Raw genomic sequence first — 24,261 nt, forward strand, 5'->3', positions numbered from 1 at the left:
TCATGAAACCCCTGCCCCGCCCCATACAGTGCTGGCCACAGCCCAGGAGGGTGTCCCCCCCGACAGCCTCTCTACAAAGATCTCAAGTCTCAGATATGTGCTTTGGCAGAACTTGTTCTCACTCAGAACCCTGTGTGTGATGGGTGGGGTGGGGGATTTTGGGGACAGGCTTGGAGGGTGTGCTGCTGATTGCCCCAACTGCTGAGCTCTTGCTTCATTGAGGAGGAGACGTGTTCAAGCAGAAAGCAGAGCCGAATCTCTCCCAGCAGTGGAAGGAATTTTTATTTTCAGAGGCCTTGGGGTGAAGAGGAGGAGAGAAGGAATGAGTTTGTGAGCTGGGGAAAGAAATGTGGGGGAGGCAGGTTTGCCAAGTGGCTATTCCGCCGAAGCCATACTGCGTGGTGGGTGAAGCAGCCTCTCCTGACTCTCCCCATGGATGACCCAATAACATGGGTGCTGCACCCAGTGTTTCTGGGGTCAAGACCCAGTTTTGAGGGTTCAGGGGCATGGTAAACTTGAAGGGGAGTGTTGGGCAAGGGCAGGGGCTGCCCAGAGGTTGCCCGTCACATCCAAAGGCACATCAGATACCCCGACGAAGGCTGGAGCAGGGGTCCCAGCACCCTGCCCCTCTACCCCCCCTCAGATCCCTGGTGCTGGAAACACCATGGAAAAACCATCACCACAGGCCACAGTAATGGAAGGATACAGAGGGATAGCTCATCTCTCATCGGGGCTCCAGCAGGGCAGAAAATCAGAAAGAAGCCTCTGTCTCCACGAAAGGGACTGAAGTGTGCTCCTAGTGAATGGTGATGCATCCCAGGTCAGAGTCAGGGCTCTTCTCCAGTCCCCCCCATCTTGCAAAGGTACCTGATAAAATCCAACACCCACTTCCCCTCACCAAATCCTTGACTTCAAGTGTCTTCCCAGCTGTTCTTCCGGAGTCATTCCCAGACAGAGCAGGCCAGCTGGTGAGAGCCTAGAGCCTCATCTCAGCTCTTCTCCAAGTCCCAGGTCTGTGTAGGAATCTGAGGAGGGAGGGAGTGGTGCTCCATGACAGTTAGCCAAGGCCAGGCTGTTCCAAGGGCCCTGCTTGGTTGGGGTTGACCTGCGGTGACTGGCTGACAGAAGATGCATATTGCCTTGCGCAGAGAGCTTCAGGGCCAAGAGGACTGCGTGGATGGAAGGCCCATGGGCAGACATCGCACTGACCAAGAAGGTCTGGGACCTGTGGCCGTAGTGGGACGCCAGCCTGGGCTCTGTCTCAGTGGGGCGCCATCTCTTTACTGCTGCTGCTGCGGGGGGGTGAGGTGATGCAGTGGCTGGAAACGCTGCTGGTGGGAGCAGGGCTCTCACTGCCAGTGGGGCCCTCTGGTGGTCTAGATTTATTAAGGTTCTTGGGCTTCCGTTTTCTGGTTTGAATTCCCTTTCTGCATCACAAGAAGCCTGAGAACACACTGGAGCTTCCTGTAGAGGCCGCAGACGCTGCACACGGGCTCACCCTCCACGCCGGCGCAGCAGAGGTGGTTGGTGCAGCAGAGGCCCACTCGGAGGGAAGCTGGAAGCGTACAGCTGGTGCCGTGGTTGATCCGTTCATCTTGCGGTAAAGGACCATAGGTGTTACCTACATAGTGCCCTGTCCATCCCGCCTCCAGAGGGGACCAGCCAGGGCCCCACAACAGACACATTGTCTTCCAGGAAGTCATCAAATATATCTACGAGATTGGGGTGCTGGGCAGCAGGGTTGGCGCGGCTGTCCAGGCTGTGTAAGACGGGTTGTCAAAGAGACCCGCAGAGGCGGGGGCGGCAGCGGCCCAGGATGCGTCCAGGTGTGCCATGTAGGCCTGGCCGGGCCTGGAGTACCAGCCTTTGAAGCCCGCTCACCAGATCTGCTCCTGGCCAGTCAGGCCCGCATCCGCTGCCACTGCCATAGGCTGAGGCTTCCCAGGCCGTGGCGGGTGCGGCAGCGGCAGCTCCTTCCAGGGACCTGGTGGTGCCCCGAAAAGACACGTGCAGCAGGGTGCAGGCGGCTCCCTCTGCTCCTGCCAGGCTCGGGTCTGGCCTGTCCTGCACTTTCCGGGGCCCAGCACCCAAGGTGACTGCACCAGAACCGCAGCTTGAGGCGGCTCGGAAGGCGGTGGCTTGGGACTGCCCAGCAGGTAGCGCAGCAGGCACAGCACCGAAGAGGGTCCGGGCTAACGAGTGTGTGTGTTGGCGGGGGGTGGGGGGGGTGGGGGGGGTGGGGGGGGTGGGTGGGGGGGGTGGGGGGGGTGCACTGACAAGAGGAAGCAGCGCCCGTTGTGTGGGAAGGCGCCAGGTTGCCGCTGCCGCGCCGTAGGGCCTGGAGTGGGGGCTGTGGTTGGCGGCCAAGGTGGGGCTCTGGTGCGTGGTCCTGCCAACTCCGCTTCCGAGTCCCCTCCCTCGGGGGGGTCAAGGAGCAATGCGCAGAGAGAAAAATGATCAGGACAAATAATGCACGGGTGAGGGACTGTCACAAAAACAAAGATAAAAAAATCAAATGCTTTTAAAAATCCTTCAAGATGTCATTTAGCAAGATTTGTTTACTCAGGAAAATCCCAGATTAACTCTAGTTGTTCCTGGAGATGATGGAGGAGGGGCCGAATCCACCGCAGGGCTTGGCAGTCCCCAGCAGCTAGGGTGGCAGAAGACGGAGGGTGGGGCGTGGGCGCAGTTGTGGGAAAGGCATTCGGGTCACACCAGGCGCCACGCTTGCATGCAGCCCGCAGGACACCGCGGCCTGGGCGCGGGTGGGTAGGCTGGCGTTGCAGCCGCCGCCCTGCTGGGCTGGAGCTGCCAGGAGGGCGGGTGAGCCTCTGCTCCCCCGCAGGAGATTTGGACCAAGCCTAGACTCTTTCAGCCACTGTGCCAGTCGCCTCCAGTCCTCTACTTTTAATTTTTTGAGGTAACTGCCCAGTGCTGTTTTCCACAGTGGCTGCACCAGTCTGCATTCTCACCAACAATGCAACAGGATTCCCTTTTCTCCACATCTTCACCAGCACTTGTTTGTTGCTTTATTGATGACAGCCGTTCTGATAGGTGTGAGATGGTACCTGATTGTGGTTTTAATTTGCGTCTCTGATGATGAGTAGTGACATTGAGCATCTTTTCATATGCATGACTGGCCATCTGTATGTCCTCTTTGGAGAAGTGTCTACTCAGGTCCTTTGCCCAATTTTCAATTGGGTTTTTGATGTTGAGTTTTGTGAGAACTTTACACATTTTGGATATTAACCCCTTAGCAGATATTTTACATTGTTGATCATTTCCTTTGCTGCGCAAACATTTTTTAGTTTGATGTAGTCCCCATTGTTTATTTTTCTTTTGTTTCCTTTGACTGAAGAGCTGTATCAGGGAAAACATCACTATGAGCAATATCTGTGATTTTACTGCCAATGTTTTCTTCTAGGACTTTCATGTTTTCAGGTCTAACATTTAAGTCTTTAATCCATAGTAAATTTTGAATTTATTGTTGTGTGTGGTATAAGAAGGTGGTCTAGTTTCGTTTTTCTGCACGTATCTGTTCCCTTTACCCAACACCATTCACTGAGCAAACTATCTTTAGCCCATTGTATGTGCTCGGTTCCTCTGTCAAATATTAATTGCCTATAAATGCATGTTTTTATGTGGGGCTTTCTATTCTGCCCCATTGATCTGTGTTGGTGCCAGCACCATGCTGTTTTGATTACTGTGGTCTTGTAGTACAGTTTGATATTAGACAGCATGATTCCTCTGACTTTGTTTTTCTTTCTCAAGGTTGCTGTTGCTATTCAACGCTTTTTATGGTTCCATATAAATTTTTGAAATATTTGTTCTAGTTCTGTGAAACACATCATCGTCGTTATTTTGTTAGGAATTGTGTTGAATTTATAGATTGCTTTGGGTAGAATGGACATTTCAATGATGTTAATTCTTCCTACATTCTACATGAACTTGGTATGTGCTTCCACTTATTTTTATCTTCTTCAGTTTCTTTTTTCAGTGTCTTATAGCTTTCCCAGTATAGGTCTTTTACATCCCTTGTTAGATTCATTCCTAGGTATTTTATTCTTTTTGAAGCAACTGTGAATGGAATTGTTTTCTTAATTTCCCTTTTCTGATAGTTTATTATTGGCATATAAAAATTCAACTGATGTTTGGACATTAATTTTATGTCCTGCTACTTTACTGGATTCATTTATCAGTTCTAGTAGTTTCTTGGTGGACTCTTTAGGGTTCTGTATGTACAGTATCATGTCATCTGCAGAAAAACAGTTTTACTTCTTCCATCCAATTTGGATGCCTTTTCTTTTTTCTTCTTGTCTGATTATTATGGCTAGGACTTCCAGTGCTCTGTTGAATAAGAAAAGTGAAAGCAGACATTCCTGTCTTGTTCTCGATCTTAAGGGCAGTGCTTGTAGTTACTGCCTGTTGAATAAGATGTTGGCAGTGGGTTTGCCATGCATGGCCTTCATTGTGTTTAGGTATGTTCTCTCTGTTCCCACTTTGCTGAATGTTTTTATCATAAATAGCTGCTGGATTTTATCAAATGCTTTTTCTGTATCCATTGATATAATCATGTGGTTTTTATCCTTCATTTTTATATTCTTGATGAGGACTCCATGAAAGCAATGCTGTGTCATTGGTGCATTATATCAGGAAGCAGAGGGTGCTGGTTTGTCCATTATCACTGGTGTTTGAATTCTTCACTGGGTTGAGGTGGTGTCTGCCAGGATTATCCATTGTAGTTATTATTTCCCCCTTTTTAATTAATAAATAGTTTGTGGGAAGATATTATGAGGTCATGTAATTATCAAACGTTCACCCAGAAGTTATAGCATCCACAAAAATACGTGTTTTAAAGATCCAGCAGGCATGCACTCTTAACAGCATTTTCAGGAGAAGGTGAGAAGGCAGGAACGGCTCCATCATCTCTTCAGCACTTGGGACTCTAAGAGTTTGCCTGGCCCTGGCATACCAAAGGCAAAGCTGTAGTGTCTTACAGAGTTCTTTGTGAAAGTTTCTCTTGTGGTTTTTGTTTTCTTTGTTGATTTGGCAATGAAAGCTGTATTGGATCTGCCAGGATTTTGAACTGGCCCCTATGTCCAGTACAGAGGCTTTCTGCCTGACTCTCTCTTTCCTTAGGAAAGCTTCAGGCCCAGAAGTCACCTCTGTTCCTGAAATACACTTCTATTGCTAGAATATCTAACCGGCACGCTTAGATTCTATTTAATTCAAAGCATGGGAAAAGGATCTTGCTGGGACCCATACTATAAATGTTTAGCTTGATGGGTCATCCCATAGCATTCCTTGATGTATAAGGCCACCTATAATTAATGACTGCTGGGGGGGGCATTTGTAATATGGGAAATATGCTGTTCCCAGCATAGGGGGGGTTGGTAAGGGGGGATGGAAAAGCTTGGGAGGAAGCATTCTAGACTCATGAGACACAAAGGAAATATGAAGGAAAGGGAGCCAGGGGTCAGGGTTCTTAGTCCCACACACACACACACACACACACACACACACACACACACACTCTTACAGAGTGATAGAGAAAGGAAGAGAGAGAGTAGGAAAATAGAAAGAAGGAGAAAGACAGGGGAGGAGAAGGGAAAAGAAAGGAAAGGGAATTTTTGTTTGTGATGGGATAGGTGTGTGTTAGTTCAGTCCTATTCCTGGGTAAGACAGATAAAAGAAAGGGAGATTTATTAGCATAAAATTTTTATTAGCTTTTTTATGCTAATAAAATATATTTTTATTTTTAAAATATATTTTATTTATTATAATATTACAGTTGTCCCACTTTTTTCTCCCTTTTATTCCCTTCTGCCCTGTACCAACACTTCCACCAGCATTCCCCATCCCCTTAGTTCATGTCCATGGGTCACACATACAAATTCTTTGGCTTCTCCATTTCACATAGTATTCTTTACCTCCCCATGTCTATTTTGTACCTATCATTTATGCTTCTTGCTCTCTGTACCTTTTCTCCTATTCTCCTCCCACTGATAACCCTCCATGTGATCTCTATTTCTGTTACTCTGTTCCTCTTCTAGTTGTTTGCTTAGTTTGTTTTTGTTTTTGTTTTTTAGGTTCCATTGTTGATAGTTATGAGTTTGTTGTCATTTTACTGTTCGTATTTTTTATCTTCTTTTTCTTAGTTAAGTCCCTTTAAGGGATTCATATAGTAAGAGCTGGGTGATTATTAACTCCTTTAACTTGACCTTATCTGGGAAGCACTTTGTCTGCCCTTCCATTCTAAATGATAGCTTTGCTGGATAGAGCAATCTTGGATGTAGGTCCTTGCCTTTCATGACTTGGAATACTTCTTTCCAGCCCCTTCTTACTTGCAAGGTTTCTTTTGAGAAATCAGCTCATGGTCTTATGGGCACTCCTTTGTAGGTAACTGCCTCTTTTTCTCTTGCTGCTTTTAAGACTCTCTCCTTATCTTTAATATTGGGTAATGTAATTATGATGAGTCTTGGTGTGTGCTTCCTTGGGTCCAACTTCTTTAGCACTCTCTGAACTTTCTGAACTTCGTGGAATTCTATTTCCTTTGCCAGATTGGGGAAGTTCTCCTTCACTATGTTTTCAAATAAGTTTTCAATTTCTTGTTTTTCCTCTTCTCCTTCTGGCACCCCTATGATTTGGATGTTGGAACATTTAAGGTTGCCCCAGAGATTCCTAAGCCTCTCCTCATTTTTTTTGAGTTCTTGTTGCTTCATTCTGTTCTGGTTCAAAGTTCTGCTCCAAACTGTTGTTCTGAGTACCAGTTTCCTTTCTTTGCTGTTGGATCCCTGTACATTTTTTTTAATTTCACTTTTCATAGTCTTCACTTTGTCCTTTATTTTGTCACCATACTCAACTATTTCTGGGAGCATCCTGATTACCAGTGTTTTTAAACTGTGCATGTGATAGGTTGGTTATGTGTTTATCACTTAGTTGTATTTTTATGGACCTTTGATCTGGTCTTTCATTTGGGGATATTTTTTAGTTTCGGCAGACCTATTTCACATTAAGGGGTGGAGCCTTAGGTATTTGCCAGGGTGGGGCAACCCATGTTGCTGCATTGTGGTGATGTATGTGGGGGAGTAGTCCAAGAGGGAACAATGCTGCTTGTTCAGCTCTTCAGGAAGTGGCTTTCAATCACTTTCTTCACTACCCAAAAGCAAATTGGGCCCTTCTGGTGCTGATTCCTGGGTACGAGGCTTTGTGTACATTTTAGGACCTTGTGGGTCTCTCCAAGGAACTCTCCTGTGAGGCTGGGAGTTTCTGTTACTGCCTCAACCCTCACAGATTTATTTTAGTCAGAGATTTTGAGGCATTACATCCCTGCACTGGAACCCAGGGTTGCACAGTCTGTCTTGCTCCCCAGTTGTTCCTCCCAGTTTACCTGCATGCAAATGTGGGATCACCTGGTCCACCAGCTGCTTGCCCCACCTGCCCTGATCCTCCAGCCTTCGCCTTGCTGAGAGTCCTCTCCATCCTGGCTGCCCATCTCTGCCCCTCCTTCTGGTCTGGATGAATGTTTCTTCTTAACTCCTTGGCTGTCAAACTTCCACACTGTTCAATTTTCTGGCAGTTCTGGTTATTTTTTTGTTTTTTAAATTTGTTTTACTTCTTTTGGTTGTGTGAGGAGGCAAAGTGTATCGACTTATGCCTCCATCTTGTCCAGAAGTCCAAAATATATATTTTTAGGTTTTACAAAATCTCTCTATAAAATGTAGGTTTTATAATATATTATTACTTGAATTTATAATCCCTGCTAACAGTATGCAAGGGTTCCCTTTTCCCTACCTCCTCACCAACATTTGTTATTTGTCGACTTTTTGATCATAGCCTTTTCAACAGGTGTGAGGTGATATCTCATTGTGGTTTTGATTTGCATTTCTCCTCTGATTAGTGATGTTGAGCATTTTCCTAAGTCTGTTGGCCATCTGCATGTCTAATTGGTGTAACTGCACAGAAACTCTATTTCTTTTATGAGCTTTTCTCCTTTTTTTCCTTTTGATTCAAAATGGCCTTGTCCAGCACCATGACTCACCTGCCTCCCTCATTCCTTGTGTATCTGCTCCCCTTAATCATTAGGGCCTCAGGACAATGAGGTTCTGGTTAGCATTAAACAATCTTAGGAACAAAACTTTGGGTCTATTGACCACAGAGACAGAGTTTCAGTACAACCAAAGATAATATCTAGGCCTCAGTTCCATTTTAGTTTCAGACTCAGAAAACTGGAACAACCCTACCAAACACACCCTTGTGAAACTAGATTAAATGACGCCATGGCTGACATCGTGGCTGACCAGATACGATGATCAACTACTTCCTACTTAGCACCAAATCATCAGCGGAGACCACAACCCTGACAATAACCTTAACTCCCTTAGTCCCTTATATAACCCATCCCCTAGAAGCCATTGGAGAGCCAGTTTTTGACATTACTTACCTGTGACTCTGGGCTTGGCCACATTTCCTCAAATAAACCCTTACTTTTGGGGGCTGCAAACTCTCCTGTTTGCATTTGATTGGGCTTTGATGGGCACAGGCAAATGACACCTTTAGTGACACCTTGTAGGTAACACTTTCTTGTAGATGTCTTTAATTCTTTTTTGCCTCTATTCCACCCATTTGCCTGTTGTAACTCAACCTTACATAAACCAAGTCACTACCTGCTGTGTGCCTGGCTGCCTGTGCCTGAGTGTTTCAGGGCAAAAATCCCACAATTGGGTAGATTGATAAGACTTTTCAGTCCTGTGATGACCAACTACTTACTCTAAACTCATGATATACAACCTCACTGGTGGGATAAGATCATTCTTTCACTCTTTTCAAGGAATATTTGTACATTCTCCAGTTTTCTAGTTGCATGCATCCCATTCTATGTTTCTCTCACCTTGCTTTGTGTAAATTTTTCTAAAACCCCAAATGGCATATAATATATAAACCCTATCCATTTCTCCCAGCTACCAAATCCAAGCATATGGTGGTATTACCACCGAGTTTTCCTCCTCTCCTGTGTCTGAGGAGGTTTCTCTTTTCCTTTGCAAAGCCAGGCTCCCCTTTTGCCTTATGAGGATGTTTGTTCCTTTGTTAGGGTTTCTGCTTTTACCCTCTTGAACCCTTAGCTTTCAATTGGATCCATCCAATCAATATTTGCATATTATTAGAACACACAAATATAGAATATTAATGTTTTTCTAATCTTGTCCGTCTATTGCCCCAATTCTTTGTTTCCTTACTTAGCTGCACTTCTTCTAAGAGCTATCTGCATCACACTCTCACCTCTTATTTATTCTTCATTGTATTCAATTTTGGCTTCTGCCCCCTCCACGCAGTAGAAAACAATCTTGCTAGGTTAAAAGCAATCTTGCTAGGTCACCTCATGCTGCCAAAGCCAATGGTGATTTCTCTGTCCTCCTTTTATTGGACCTTTCAAGGCATTCTAGGCTTTTAACCACTTAAAAAATATTGTATTTCTTCTCTTGGCTTCCATACCATATTTCCTTGTTTTTTTTCCCCCATCTGTCTGGTCTTCTTAGACTTTGTTGCTAGTACCTTATAGTACTTCCTCCCTCCCTCCCACCCCCAACCCCTTTGCTGAACTCGAATATTTGAGTTCCTCAGGAAATAGTTCATGGCCTCTTCTCTTCTCCCTTTAAATCCTCATCCCTTCTATTCCCATGACTTGTGGTGTTATGTTATATACTATGACCCTTGAATGAATATCTGTAGCGTAGCCTTTCTTCTGGTCCTCAGACTCTTATATTTAATGACTATTTTTGATATTTCTTACTAGATGGTTCACAGAAATCTCAAAATTGCAATGCCTCCAAGTAAACATTTGATTCCCCCATTCTCATTGCATCATTCTTCCTCTTCTGGGGCAATTGCACTCAGGCAGAACCAACTCCATCTTTTCTGCTACCTTCTTCTCATTCTCTGCTTCCACTCCCCCCAACACGCAGTCTAATTCATCACAAATTGCAATTGAGTCTATCTGCAAAGTATGTCATGAAATTATTGTAGACATGCCCATATTCATCTCCATAGACACAACCCAAGCCACCATCTTCTCCTGTCTGACTCCCGCCTAACCTCCAAATTGGTCTTTCTGTTTCAGCGCTTGCCCCACTTCAATCCACTCTTCGTGTAGCAGCCAGAATGATTAAATAAATGAGGATAGGATTATATCACACACTCACAAATAAACTGCCTCCCCACCATTGAAAACCATCAATGGTTTATTTCATTTAAAACACAATCTAAAGCCCTTTACATGGTCTGAAGTCCCTGCATGATGTGACTTTCCTCATCGACTTGCCCTTAAACTGCTTTTCCACTCAATCACTACACTGATTTCCCTCCTCGCATTGGCAACTCAAGTACACCAAATTCCTTTTCCCTTCAGGGAATTGGTATAAACTATTCATTCTGCCTGGGATGTTCTTTGCCCGGCTAACTCTGAGTTAGCGCTCAGTTCTAACCTCATTTCCTGAGTATCGCCTTCTCTCTGCTTTTCTGTCTCTCGACAGCCAGTATTTTCTGTTGTAACAGCCCACTTTGTAAATATATATTTATTTGTATGTGTATTGGTTTAATGTCAATTTTCTTTAAAGGCATTTAATCTCCATGAGGTTAGAAACCAGGTCTGTTTTGTTTGCCCTTGTATGTCAGTGATTATAGTTCCTGGCCCATAGTAGATACTCAATATACATTGGTTGAATGACTTAATTTTGTAATATAATGTAGGTAATGATAAGTTCTTCAAACCCAGGCTGCGATCAATTGTCCATTTTTCTGTGTAACTGCCCTGAACCTCTTAATCCGTCAGGCAAGGACATATTATTTCCTCTTACAAAGTTCTATCTTATAGCCTTCTGTATTTACACTGACCAGGCTACTAATGTTAGATTACTAAACAAACATTCCACTCTCCTCCATCTCATGTTACAGGTAGGATGATGATGTTCTCCTATTGTGTTAGATTATTGTTTCAATGTCTGTTACTCTTTCTTGTGATAAGATCATTACATCTCCTGACCCTTTGCCATTAGGTTTGTGCATGTGACCTGTGATACCTACCTCTCCAGGTAGGAGGATTCTATTTCTCTGATATTGGATATAGGCCAGGTGACTCAGTTTGGCCTCAGAGTGTAAGTGAGGTATGCCACTTCTGAGCAGAAACATTAGAGCTATTGCATGAATCCACAAACTCTCATTTCCATTTATCATGAGAATGGCAATGTTCCATATAGGGGCTACTGCTTCAGCCTGGATCCCAAGGCCTTAGGGAACCTGCAGGCAGCATGTCACATGAGGGAGAAATAAACCTTTGTTACAGTTAAACCCTACCTAAGCTGACTGATAATCTCACTTCCTTGAAGTTGGATATGGCCAGTGTAACTGTGTCTACCAACAAAATGTGAGTGCAAGTCCCTTGTGTCACTTTTTGGTGGGTTTAGCTTGGTCATATCTCTCCAGGCTTCAGAAGTCATGCCTCTGGGCCCAAATGCTGTGCAACAGTGAAGAATCAGGAACAAAATGTAGGGAAGGTGCGATATTTAAGACTTGGTAAAGAGAGAGAGAATAAGATTGCCTGGAAGAAGACTTGTTGTACCTAATACAGAAGGGCCTTGGCCCTTTCATCCATATCCTTACTGCTGGCTTGGGCTACTGAGCTCATTCTTGGGTAGGACCTAACCTGGAAAGGTCCTGAAATCCTGGATGTCAGAGATCACTAGTTCCCTCTCTCCTTGGCTCCCCACCAGTGAAGTGAAGGAGTGTTGTGTACTTACTGTAGCAGTATGGCCCAAGGCAAGCTCTCAGGAGGAATCCATGCTCCTTCCCTGCCTGCTGGTGGGATTCAGGACTTTTCCCCTATAAAGTACCTAATTGATATCATTGGTTTATTGACAGATGTACACGGTCAAGAGGTTCTTGAAAGAGTGGCTAAGATACAGTACAAAATAATGCCACACTCCAACTTCTGCTGCAAGAAACATTTGTTGTATACCTGCTCCATTCCTGGAAATTAACAAGCATCATCTCCTTACACCACCAGGTAAGGAAAGGATAAACTCTAAAGGATTAGACAAGTAGGGACATCAGTTTAGACAGCACGGGGCACAGAGCTGGTGAGTGGAGAACTTAGACTTTCAACACACATTTTAATTTCCTCCTCTTCTTTCTTCTCTGTCTCTCTCTGTCTCTGCCTTTGTCTGTCTCTGTATGTTAGTGGCATTGCACATAGCACTACTAGTCTTTAAATCTCATCTCTATGACTTTTTTCCTCGGAAGCTCTTCCTGGTCTGGCATCAAAGGACATTTTTCAATCTTCTGGAAACAGTACCTTTGTAACAAAAGCTATTTCTTAAAGTGTGATGAAAGAGTCCAGAGTGGCAAGCTTGGAGAATTAAAATAACAAAATCTTCTTTTCCTCCTGTTGGTGACTCCAGCACAAGCTGTGTGAGCCCAGGGATTACTAGAGCTCCTAGTTAGAGCCGCCGACCTGAGACAGTCCTCTTGGGGATGTTTCAGACCCTGAGGCATCCCCTGGTGTCCCTCTGAATACAGTGAAATGCACTAGATGAGAAGGAGAGCTGCAGGGTCCTTCCCCCATCAGATGGCTTCCTAGAAGTCATCGTGGGCTTCCCAAGTCAGAGAACACACCAGGACTGAGGGGATATGCTGGAATAGCCACAGCACCCACATCTCAGACGGTGCCACCCGTGGCTCCTGCCTGCTGCGGCCATGTCTGTCCCGAGGCTGACCTACCAGCTCCTGATGGTGACTAATTGTTCAGTGGTGGCTCTGCCAGGCTTTTTAGGGCCTGTGGTCTTCTGGCCCTTAAGGAAGTTCTTGCTGGGAATTTGAATGGCATATCTGTGTTAAGTTTTGTAGAAAAACAACATCTTCCTGCCCTCTTCTCCCCACATTTCTCTTCTTTTTGGTGGATGCTGGTAAAAAAAAGGGCTGAATCTCTAGGCCCTCACTGAGGCAGTAGGCAGATGCGAGGCGTGTGAAAATGGGAGCAAATTTAAGCTCTTTAATTCAGGGCATGTCAATTACTGCTTCTTAGAGTCAGTATCTGGTTCTCATACCCTGTCCTTATATTCTGGGAAACTGGCGTTTACTGACAGGGGCTGCGCATTAACTTATTTCTTATCTCACTCTACAAAGGCTGGTGCAGCACCCTGCTGCTTCCCACACAATGTGAAAGCAAATAGCAGCTTCCCTACCCCATGTGTAAGCTGAAAGGGACCTGAGTGTGGGAAGTCTGGCTTTCCGAGGCGGAACCTGTGGGAACTTCTGGAGGGAAAGACGTTTGCTCTGGCAGCCCAGCAGGGCAGCTGCTCCTTTCCAGAAGGGAGGTGAGAAGAAGTTATCTTAGCTTTCCAGGTCTTTCCCATGGAGGAGATGCAGACAGCCAGCACCGTGGTCTGATGCCCTTCCAGTCAGAACTGACTCACCTGGCACAGTGCAGTGAGGGTGGCATCATGGCACTGGAAACCACGGGGCCGCAGAGGTGGGCAGATGTGCCTGGCTCATCCTCCTTCTGCCTGGGGTTGGCTTTCCTTGAGCTACTTCCTGGCTTCCCTCCTCATCCTCTGCCCAAACCAGTTTTCCCACCTGTCCCTTTCTCACCCTTTCCCTATAGTCCTCACTTGCCTATTTATGGACTAACTCCGTCTCCTTAGCAAACATTCCTTTCAAGCCCCTTCTGAAGTATTCCTCACGAGAGTAGCCTGCAATCACAGAGTTCAAACCATGAGAAACTCCCTTAAGGCCTGCCATTTTCTTGAAAGTCCTACTTAAATCAACATTCCTGGTAACTGGAGTTTATGCAAGCAGAACTCACTTTTTTTTTAACCATTTAGATTTTACTTATTTTTGGAGAGCTGAGGGAGGGAGAAAAAGGGAGAGAAACATTGATGTGTGAAAGAGATCAACTAGTTGTCCCATCTAGGGACTGGGCCCGCAACCCAGGCATGTGGCCTGACCTGGAATCAAACTGGTGATCCTTCGGCTCTCAGGCTGGCACTCAATCCACTGAGCTACACCAGCCAGGGAAAACGCACTTCTTGATCCCTGGATTTTTGTTCTTGGTTTTCGGTGCTTCGTTTTATAAATCTTGAGGGTTTCCTCCTTGCTTTCTTATTTGTCATCCAATGTTGATTAGAGCTCTGCATTGGTCAGTTTCCAGAGTCTGTGCAAGTTTCTCAGCCATGAGAACAATGAAGGCACTCAAGAAATAATCCTGGAGATTTAGTGGAGTTAAGGAGCATTGACTCTGGAATTAAAACCTGAAGTTCAAACTCTGCTCCTCACTCACTCTCACAACCTGTTTCTTCAGATGAAGATGGGGCTTGTGACATCACGTATTTATGAGGATACCATGATTTATCCAATATTACAAAGGAACCTGTATAAACCATACTGTACAAACCGTAGTGCACAATGACAGCAATGGTGAAGAGGAAGAAAGAAAGAGAAGAGTAATGATAAGAATAAGCATGAGAGTAAGATGACTTTCACTTCTGGCTGGGAGGGAGGCAGACTTAGGCAAATCCTGAGAAAAGAGTCGGTGCCTTTCCTTCAGCCTTCTACAGCTAAGCAGAGGTCATTGATCACTGTGTTTATCAATCACTAGTGTGTGTTACTGAAGGTACAAAAATAAGTAAGATCTGACCTCTGTGTTATATGCCATACTAGAGGTAGGCATGAAATAGAGTGTAAACAGGCAGGGAGCAATGAATTCTTCTGGGTGCGTATTGTGTTTGAGTCTCAGCCTATCAGTAACCAACCTTGTGTTTAGACTAGACTTTGTGGTTTTTATTATGATTTGCAGGATATTCTTCAGCAGTAACCATTAGGAAACTTTGGGGGGAAATGGCCATTACTTAACAGGACCTGGAAATTACATGACACACCTGGGGGCCCCACAGTGAGGTGAGAGAGAGAATGAGACTGGGAGCCTTGGGTTCTGCTTTTATTGGGGTCAAAGGTGGGGGGACTAGAGTTTTATAGGCTCATTATTAGTGAATTTAAAACATGAAAGCTGAAATTTAAAGCATGGAAAGAGAAAAAAGTCCCCTGTAGCCCAAATGGTTAGTTATTGAAATCAACTAAGATCTAAGACAGGAGCCTCAGTGCAGGGAGGTGCTGGGCTCTTTATCTAGTCCTGTGGCTGGCAATGTGTTTGTTTGATAACCTATAAAGGGCTGGCCCAGGACAGGGTCAGCTCTTATCTGGGCCTCAGGGTGGGGCTGTGATCAGCCACCTGTTATCCTTGGTAGGCGCTGCTTTCAGGGTTCTTGCGCTGAGCTTGTGGGAGCACCAGACTCGACAGCCGGAAGACTTCTCGTCACCCCCACTCCCCAGTGGATCTTTTAAGGGAGTCCACTCTATGCATGGGGTGACAAGAATCTCAGGCAGACAACATATTTTGTGCTTCTATAAAACATTATGAACATTCCAGAGTCATACCAAGGAGAGGATTACTCAAGATACTCTACATTGGAAAATACTGGTCCAAGCAGTTACATGAACATGATTTGCATCAAATCAACTAGAGCACGTCTGTCATCTGATACTGATTTCTCTTTTTTTTAACACTCCTGCCACACTGATGCTGGATTAGAAGGGGAACTGTGAGCCCTGGCTGGCGTAGCTCAGTGGATTGAGCTCTGGCTGCGAACCAAAGCATCGCAGGTTCAATTCCCAGTCAGGGCACATGCCTGGGTTGAAGGCCACGTGAGAGGCAACCACACATAATATTTCTCTCTCTCTCTTTCTCCCTCCCTTCCCCTCTCTAAAAAAAAATAAATAAATCTTTAAAAAAAAAGAAGGGGGACTGTCCTGTGACAAGGCACAATTGGTTCAGAGATGGGTGAGGCTCACAGGACATGAATAAAAAGGCCATTACACACTGGGAGTAGACTTTGCCTTTGGAAAGAAGGGTGGGAAGAAAAGCCTAAGTATTTTCCCATACGCTAATACCCAGAATGCCAGGTCTGGAAGGGTCCGTAGTGGCTTATGGGTGGGAAGGGGTCTTACTGAAAGGGTCAGGGAGGGGAGCAGATCCTTGGCTATCCTGTGTCTCTTATCTCCTAGACTGAGACTCTTCCCCTGTCTTCATCTCACCCTAACATGTTGTTGCCTAAATTATCCAGACTGGTCAAATGGGACCTCTGTCTGTTCATAACAAAAGCATAGACTGTTGAGATTCTGCCCAGGAAAAAGTTGTATTTATTTATTTATTTATTTATTTTGCAATAAATTCACCAACTCACAGCCTGACCAGTAAAGCGCTTCCATTTAGCTCCAGGCAAGGTGCTTCATGGATTTGCCAGGAGCTTCTAGCTGCTACTTCATTGGCACCTAGACTTGGCTATTAGGACTGTGTGACTCATTCACAAGATTCTTGGTAGCCCAGTTCCTACTTTCCTATGAGATTCTCAGAATAATGGTGATAATAAGATATGATGAATGTGGGACATTTAATAGAGTGAAAACACTGATAGTGATCAAGGCTAAACAAATATAGTTGCCAGGTCACGAAGGACTATTAACTCTTCTGGTCTGGCTCCTCACCTAGAGATAGAAGATAGCCAAGGATTGTATAATTATAGGGAATGGGAACTTGACTAAGAGGCCATGGCATGGTCCCTGAGATAAATGGTTGCAATCCTGTGTTCATTAACCTTGGGACCCTCTCCTTTGGGTCTTCTTCCTTCTTTCTTGCTTGCTTATGTCTAAGTCTATCAATACATCAGTTCAGGTCCACGGGTGTCATTATGCAGGTTTAAAACCTTCCCCATTCAGGTTCATGTTCCCTCAGTGTTGCAGGAAACGACCAACCCACCGAGGGATGCTGCTTACCTGAAGCCTTCTGGTTCTCCCGAGAGAAAAAGGGTCAAGTTCAAGTGCTAGATAGCTTGCAAGAATACTCTTGCCTTGCCCCTTCTCTGCACATCTGGGGTGAGCAGGGAGAGGTGGCAGTAGTCACACCTTCTGTGTCATTTGCTTATCTTGGTGGAGTGAGACTGGGACGTGGGCCCTTTTCTAAGTCCCCAAATTGCTACATTGTCTGCTGGGTGACAGCTAGGATGTATTGACTTTCCATCATCTGGTTCTTCTCTCTCCCTGTAACTTTTTTACACTCTAGATTTCATTAGAGATCGAAACATTTCCCAAGATTCTTGTAGCCAGATATCCAATTTCTGTTTGCTGGATGATCTTTGTTCTCAAAGTACTTTATAGGGACTGTAAAAGTGTCAACAGAGACATAAATCACCTCTGTGTTTTTCAGAAGACAGGCCTGATGGGTCCCAAGCCAGCTTCTGTCTACACTGCACACCAATCTTTCTGTTTCATTTTACACTCCCCTCAATCTGATTCTCTCAAGGCCAGCACTTCTCACTGCTGATACCTCTTCAGCGTTGAGACCTTTGTTCATAAAGTGGTTTCTCTCCTTCCTCTGCCTCCTGTTCATGGGTGAAAGGACTTTCTGGGTGGCATCGAGCTAGGGAAATCCTGTTATTCTCTGCTGTCTATTGCTGTCAGAAGATTCTAGAATCAGAGGGACTTAGTTTCAAATACTGATTCCACCTTATGAGCCACGTGAGTTACTTAATCTCTCTGAGCCCTGCCAGCTTCCACATATCTGAAACAAGAAATTATATCTATCTCATACAGATGTTGTGCAAATAAAGGAGATCCATGTAGGATGCCTAGCCTAGGAATCTGGTACTTATTAGCGGCTCCATTAATCTATGTCCTCTTCTAAATGCCTCTACTGTGGAGGTGATTTAGGCTTGACCGATAGGCTAGCCTCTCAGGATTGGAGGCTGCCACCTGTAGCATTTATAAAACTGTATACTCTCCTAAGAGAGTTTAAAATGACTTGTTAGATCAGTAAGAAAATGGGAATGTCTTAATTTACCCAGTCATCACAAAAGGAACCAAAATAAAGCTGACAATATAAATAATCTCAAGTTGCTCAGCAAGAATTGCTCAGTGGGCTGTGGTGTGCATGTAGCATTAGAGCTCATGAGACTGAAATTCATGCTTCAGAAAAATGGCAAGTATCATGGTGTGAAACTTCAGAATTGCTCATGAGTAGCGAAAATCTCAAACATTCATCCACATCTGCTAAGGGTTAACTGGCCTTCAAGGTTTTGGAGAGAGGGGTAGACTTCTCCCAAAAGTACAACCAAGGGTGGAAGGGAAGGTCCCATCAGCAGAGGACAACGCTGGCCAGGCACAGACAAGACCTCCAGCGAGGGACTCATGCAGTAGGGGAGCCTCTCCACCGAAGGTCACTCCGTGATCTTTTTCCTCTCCTTGAGTGTTGGGGAAACTGAACAGATGCTAGAGAACAGGCTTGAGGTGGTTGGCCTGATCTCTGCCCCGGATCGCTTGGGGGACTATGCTGCCCTTTTAGGTTGTCTGTCTCAGATTGTGAATAGTGGTTTAATGGACTCTTTTTTTTTCTCCCCAGGAGAGGAGGGGCTCCTTCCTTTTCAAAAGAAAAATAAAGCAAATAACAATATTAGTAACACTAAGTTCCTGTGGAGAGTGTTCTAGTTCAAGGACAAATTTAGAATGGGAACAGCAAGTGATCTTCCTGTAGACTGTTGCATCCTGAATTGAGTTCTCAGAGGCCACTGTCATGAAACCACAAGCCGTGGGAGGTGTCAAAGAAGCTCTCGAGTTTTCATATGATGACTACGATATTCTAAAGGTACCAAAAACAAGCCTAAAATCTGCATCTTTGCTCAAGGGAGTGGTGATATTTAGGAGGGAAGGTAATGCTCTGGGTTCAGTTTCCACTGTGTTGGCTCAAGGATCATGAATTATCCGTAAGGTACAAGGAGGCTGCTCTTTAGGTGCCCTTTGACCCTATAGTTAAACAATGCCCAGCACAGTGCCTGAGATACGCAAAGTCTCATGAAGTTGATAAATTAACGAATGTATGAATATTATCTAGTGTAGAAGTTGCTCTAAAGCCCATCCATTCTTAAAGTAGAGTATAAGGATGGAGATAATTAAGGCCAAAGACTTGAGGATAAGACCAAAGTTATATTCTGCTTAGGAGCCCATGAGTCTCAGTGATGTTATTTGCACAGGCAGCTTTGCATGTGGGTCAGGCCAGACATCTGAGCCATGCTCCCTTGCCTTTAGCTGAAACCAGGTTTTGTTGTTGCTGTTGTTCATTTGTTCATTCATTCATTCATTATTTAATAAGTACTTATTGAATATATATTGTGTCTACCATGTTCACGCAATGTGTTGGACTGAAGAAAACTGATAAACATCTCTGACCTTGGGGAACTTAATGTATTAATGAATTTATTACTAGGTGCTATAACAGGCTAACCTGGAAATCTCAGGAGGCAAACACAATACAGGGTTATTTCTTGCTTCTATAAAGTCAGATACATGACAAAGGTGGGAGAGGGAAGTGGTCAGATTCCTGTACTTATCCAAGGAGTCTGGCTGACTGGAAGCTCTGCTGCCTTCATTGTGTGGCTTCCCAGTCACCTTGGGTATTGACATTAGCCATTGTCAGACAGTGGGAGAGAGAGAGCGGGAGCTGGGACATTGTGAACATCACTTTCACCCATATTACATTTGTCAGAACGCAATCATAGGGCTTTGTCCCTGTAGAAGGGGGCTGCGAAATGTTCCTGGCCAGGCAGTGACTTGCCAGCAGAAGTTCTTCAATAGTGAAGAAGCTCATAAGTATTTGGGGGGCAGGTAGAGACATCTTGCACACTTCCATTCTATTGAGGACAGAGAGACAGACAACAAACATGTGAGTATATCATATAGTATTTCAGATGATAAATAAAGTCAGAGGGGGGAAAGAGGGTGAAAACAATTATGACAATAATTTTCCCAAACGGTTATTCATTGGGCCATATTGTCTGCAGAGCACCTGCGAGTTGATCCTCTGAGTGAAGAAGGCTCGACCCAGCAATTCCACTGCTAGGATTATATCCTAAGAACCCTGAAACACCAATCCAAAAGAACCTATGCACCCCGATGTTCATAGCAGCACAATTTACAATAGCCAAGTGTTGGAAGCAACCTAAGTGCCCATCAGTAAATGAATGGATCAAAAAACTATGGTACATTTACACAATGGGAGTCTATGCAGCAGAAAAAAGAAGGAGCTCCTACCCTTTGCAACAGCATGGATGGCACTGGAAAGCATTATGCTAAGCGAAATAAGCCAGGCAGTGAAAGACAAATACCATATGATCTCACCTTTAACAGGAACCTAAACAACAAAACAAAGAAACAAGCAAAATGTAACCAAAGACTGAAATAGAGAACAGACTGACAGTGTTCAGAGGGGAGAGAAGAGGGAATTTCAGGGGATAAGGGAAAGGGTTTACAGGGAACAAGTATAAAGGACACATGGATAAAAAACTAGGGGTGGGTGGAAATGGGAGGGAGGAGGGGAAGGCTGCGTGGGTGGGCTGGGATAGGAGTAAAAGATAGAAAATTGTATTGCAACAACAATTAAAATAAAATAAAAAAATGTTCAAGTAGGGAAAAAAAAAAAGAAGTACAGGCTCTTCATCCTGAATTGTGCTAGACTGAAAAGAGAGACTTTCCTTTGTGTTCGAACAAGCCATATTGTCATCACCACCAATGACCCCGGAGTTACAGAGTTTATTGAGTGCCAAAGATATTATCAAAAAACATAACAGATGAAGACTGATAAAGTGGGCTTAAATTTGTCTCTGGGCCCTTTCCATACCTCTAGCTTTTATGTGCCAGTACTAACCCAGGCTGGAGTTCATGTCCTTTTAGTTTTGACTCTGTGTCCACTTTTGGATAATCCCACCTTCTTGATTCTAAAGGGATCTACTTCCCTGATGTGTGAAGAAAATCAAGGGTGATTTCCTCCCTAGTAATAGAGTAGTGTGACCTTTATGTTGAAGAATACTAGCTGGTTACTCCATATCAATGAAAAAAAGGTTCGTTGGAAAGTTGTGAGTGCGGGAAGTTGAATGGTGTTAGCTACGGAAGAAAATTCTGTATTTGGTAAAAGGCAGAGGCTTCGACATGTCGGAAAACTTCACTTGTTCCTCGCATTGTGGGCTCACTCCAACAGGCATTTCTTGATCCTTTTTACAGACCTGCCCCCCTGCTAGGCACCGGCAGTACAGTAGTAAACACAATTCTGCCTCCATCTCAGGGGCTTCACGAACCAACAGGTGGGTTTCGGCCAGACTGCGAAGGGCTGAGTGTCATACTCACAGTCCCAGGGTTTGTGCTCCACAGTCAGTGAAGGAACAGCAGAGAGATGACGTCTCTGCTGGGGAGTGGGTGGCAGATGTGGGAACTGGCACTCACTCGGCATGAGACGGTTAGCAAGTCACCCTCCCTGGCTCTCACGCTCTTTGTCTGGAGAGGGGAGATAATGACAACTTCCCTGCCCCTCTCACAGGGCTTGTGTAAGGATCAAATGAAATCACGTTATTTCCAGAGAAATGCTATTCAGGCACCAGGAGCTGTCATTAAGATTGGTCAATAATCTGGACAACGTGGGTGCCAGGCAGTGATGCTCCGAGACTGTGGCAAAATCTTGCATCCAGAACGGGCATCTCACGTCTTTGAGAAGAAAACATTAATTTTAAAAAAGTTTAAACAATGGAATATTTTGAAATAAAAGTTGATTTCTCTTCTTGTCATGTAAGGTTTGTTGTAAGTGAAGAAAATGAACAGGGAAGACCCACAGGGCACGAACAGAGATGCACACGTGGGTGCAAAGAGAGGAAGTGAGCAGGCTGAAGGGGCTGCAGCTGTGGCGGGGGAGGGGCGGCCGGGGACTTGCCAGGCCACCCCCCTGTCAGAGCTAGAGCCGCAGCCCTGACCCGGCCTTCAGAGAACGCTAAAAGCCTTTCCTCAATGGTTCTTCTTCCGGGGAACGCGTGGCCCCAAAGAGCTCGCTCTTCCAGAAATAATGACTTGGCTTTCAGCAGCATTATGACTCTTCGTATCTCCTGTGACTTCCTGCAAGTGTCGTTCCAAGAGGAAGGTCTGTGCCCAGGAGGCCTCAGGACTTATCTGGCTTTTTCAGGGACTTCGGCACCTTGCCTACCGACACAAGGCGAATTATAAAGTGCAACATTCTTTTGAAAAATGGGGTAAAGTAATGTAATGTAAGATATCACTGGCCTATTCCCAGACCATGAAATCCCATTAATTCAGCCCAAATTTGAGAATTCATTCAACATTGAAAGCATATCTAGGAGATTGTCAGCTTTGGAAAAAAAATGCTTATTTTACATGGTTTTCCTCTAATTTATGAATCTGGAAAAATCAGAGAAAGAAATGGTCACACGTATTTTGCTGAAAAAGAAGTAATCATACTAAGTTAAAGTCTTTTTTAGTCAAACTTTGGTATTGTAGAAGTAAAATTTGTTATTATAGTTATTACAGAAATAAAATCTGAAGGACAACATCAGCCCTTACTGAAGATGTATTCTCACTTTTCAGTGCCCCACAGTGACGGGGCGGGGGGAACTTTACCTCCAGGTGCGAGGAGGAGGCTGAAGCCTGGCTGAGTGGGGAGAAGTGAACCATTACCTGTACCTCGAGCACGTGCTGTGGGTCACACATCTAACCCAAGTCTCGCTGAACACTCACCCCAGTACCTTCTACCAACGAGGCAGAGTCACCCTCCTTTCGTAGATAAGTACACTGAGGTCCAGAGAGTGATTTTTACCAAAGGTCACACAGAAGTGGTGGAACTAATATTCAAGCCAGTCTACCTAACAACAGACCCACGGTGTTTCCTCAGCCTTCCCCCTTTATCTTGAAAATTTCTTGGGACTTTGGCTAGAGACTGGCCAGGAGGCAGAAGCCTTGGAAACCTGGGTGGGCCAGTGAACAGAGCTGGGTGGCCTCTCCATCGCAAAGGCGTAAGGGTCAGGGAGAAGTCCCCCGTTAAAACCACTACCCCGGGCTCAGCCTCTCTCCCTCTTTCCACCTTTCTTCCTCTTTCTTTCAGGTCAGGCTTTCTCCTCTTGGCCCTGTTGACACTTAAGACCAGATGATTCTTTGTCGCTGGGGCTGTCTGGTGCACTGAGGGGTATTTAGTAGCATCCTTGGTCTCTACCTACTAGATACCTGTAACAACCCTTCCCAGTCATAGCACTAAAACATATCCCCAGGCATCACCAAATGGCTCCTGGGGTTGGGTACTGTCCCCTGCCCCAGTTAAGAAGTGTTGTTTTGTGGTAACCAACCAATGCAGTTTGCCCTGGACTAAAGGGATTCAGGGCTAAAACCAGGGTGGTCAGGGGCACCCTGGGTTGACTGGTCGCCCTACAAGTGAAATTTCACCTCTGGCTAATAAAGGCTAATAAAGACTGTGGCTGGGAGAGAGGCAAGGGTTGATACCGTGGCTGTCCCACAGTCTGCAGTTTCTCCAGGCTGTTGCCATGCCAAGCCCATCTGCTTAGTACGCCTTTCTCTCCCCCACTAGCCCTACTCCCTTGTGATCACAGGGGCCGTTGGAGTACCTGTGTGGGTCTTTTTAGGGTGGAAGGAGACCAGAGGGGATGCTGGTGTGAGCGGGAGAGGCAGTTGGGGGCTGGACTGCAGAGAGCTCAGTCGCGCGCTGCCTGAGTGGGCGCTGGGCACGTATGTGCGTTTACTGACAGGGGTCCAACCTGTGGCTGGTGGGCCGCAGGCAGCCCGGGATGGCTGTGAACGTGGCCCAGCACAAAATCGTAAATTTACTTAAAACATTATGAAATTTGTTTTTGTGATTATGTGTTGCAATGTCTTTAATAGGTGGCCCAAGACAACTCTTCTTCTTCCAGGGTGGCGCAGAGACACCGAAAGGTTGCACACCCCTGTGAGAAGTTAATGAGTATTGGATGGGGGGGAGGTTTCCAGCTCAGAGTTAACTTGGCCTGTGCCTAGGTTGTGTGCACATTTTAACTTTTTTTGCTATTGTGAAATATTTTTATGAGTTACTCTGGTGACATATTAAGGGCATATTCCTGAGAGATAAAAGAAAAGTCTCAAAACTGGTTTGTTTTAGGATTATTTTTGCTGTGTTGTTTGAGAATATATTAGCAAGAGTAATAAATATTTTGGTTCTTTGCAAACTTACAAAGCACTTCCAACATGTATCATATAACAGGTCCCTCAGCCTTTCGCCGTTGGTGTCATTCATATTCCCATTTATGGGATGAACGCAGCAGAGTTCTGGAGGTGATACGCAGCTGGCTG

At 45.2% G+C, this 24,261-nt stretch overlaps 1 pseudogene; it reads right to left on the minus strand.

Annotated features, from left to right (window-relative positions):
- Positions 1-984: 984 nt before the first annotated feature.
- LOC123813616 lies at positions 985-8,467 on the minus strand (annotated as a pseudogene).
- Between the last annotated feature and the right edge of the window lie 15,794 nt (positions 8,468-24,261).

Source organism: Phyllostomus hastatus, unplaced genomic scaffold, assembly GCF_019186645.2.
Source record: "Phyllostomus hastatus isolate PE091 unplaced genomic scaffold, TTU_PhHast_1.1 phas_contig_1550, whole genome shotgun sequence".
In the NCBI taxonomy this organism is placed as follows: Eukaryota; Metazoa; Chordata; class Mammalia; order Chiroptera; family Phyllostomidae; genus Phyllostomus; species Phyllostomus hastatus.